Genomic DNA, 1,192 nt, shown 5'->3' on the forward strand with positions numbered 1-1,192 from the left:
CTGAAAAGTCCATAAGTCGAGCACGAGCGCGCGGTCGAGCAGCGCGCTGCGTATCAGCCACTTTAATGGCTCGTAGAATGTCGTAAGAATTATTTGCTCGCATGTTTTTGGTCGCAAATTAATCCTGGGACTGTATACTATCGATTCGTGACAAAACACGATTTATTTGCTAACTGTAAAGTTCTGAAAAGTCCATAAGTCGAGCATGAGCGCGCGGCCAATCAGCGCGCTGCGTATCAGTAGGATCTTAAAACGCTCGTGGAATGTGGTAAGAATTATTTGCTCGGATGTTATCGGTGCCACTGCAATCCTAACACAATGCACTATCGAAAACTGCCAAATTTGGATTTATTTGCTAATTCTAAAGTGTTGAAAATGTCGAGTGAAGCGCGAACGCTCCGCGACGTACTTCCAGATGTGTTTATCGCCCAGGAATTATTTGCTCGCACGATTTTGGTAGCAAATAAATCGTATTTTGGCATGAATCGATAGTATACAGTCCTAGGATTAATTTGCCACCAAAATCATGCGAGCAAATAATTCTTACGACATCCCACGAGCCATTTAATATGGTACTGATACGCAGCGCGCTGCTTGACCGCGCGTTCGTGCTCGACTTATGGACTTGTCAGGACTTTACAGTTAGCAAATAAATCGTATTTTGTCACGAATCGATAGTATACAGTCTCAGGATTAATTTGCCACCAAAAACGTGCGAGCAAATAATTCCTGGGCGATAGAAACACATCTGGAAGTACGTCGCGCGGCGTTCTCGCTTCACTCGACATTTTCAACACTTTAGAATTGGCAAATAAATCGCAATTTAGCAGTTTTCGATAGTGCATTGTGTCAGGATTGCAGTGGCACCGATAACTTCCGAGCAAATAATTCTTACGACATTCCACGAGCGTTTTAAGATCCTACTGATACGCAGCACGCTGATTGGCTGCGCGCTCGTGCTCGACATCCCGGCTGTTTTCGGCACTTTGCAGTTAACAAATAAATCGTATTTCGGCATGAATCGATAGTATACAGTCTCAGGATTAATTTGCGACCAAAATCATGCGAGCAAATAATTCTTACGACATTCTACGAGCCATTTAAGGTGGCTGATACGCAGCGCGCTGCTTGACCGCGCGCTCGACTTATGGACTTTTCAGGACTTTACAGTTAGCAAATAAATCGTGTTTTG

General features: G+C 44.0%; 1 protein-coding gene across 4 annotated transcripts in view; it reads left to right on the top strand.

The window, feature by feature from the left end:
* Positions 1-1,192, top strand: part of LOC108762475 (RNA-binding protein 4.1) — a 15,353-nt gene that overhangs the window by 5,385 nt on the left and 8,776 nt on the right. The window lies entirely within an intron of this gene.

This window comes from Trachymyrmex cornetzi, unplaced genomic scaffold (assembly GCF_001594075.2).
Source record: "Trachymyrmex cornetzi isolate Tcor2-1 unplaced genomic scaffold, Tcor1.1 scaffold30, whole genome shotgun sequence".
Lineage (NCBI taxonomy): Eukaryota > Metazoa > Arthropoda > Insecta > Hymenoptera > Formicidae > Trachymyrmex > Trachymyrmex cornetzi.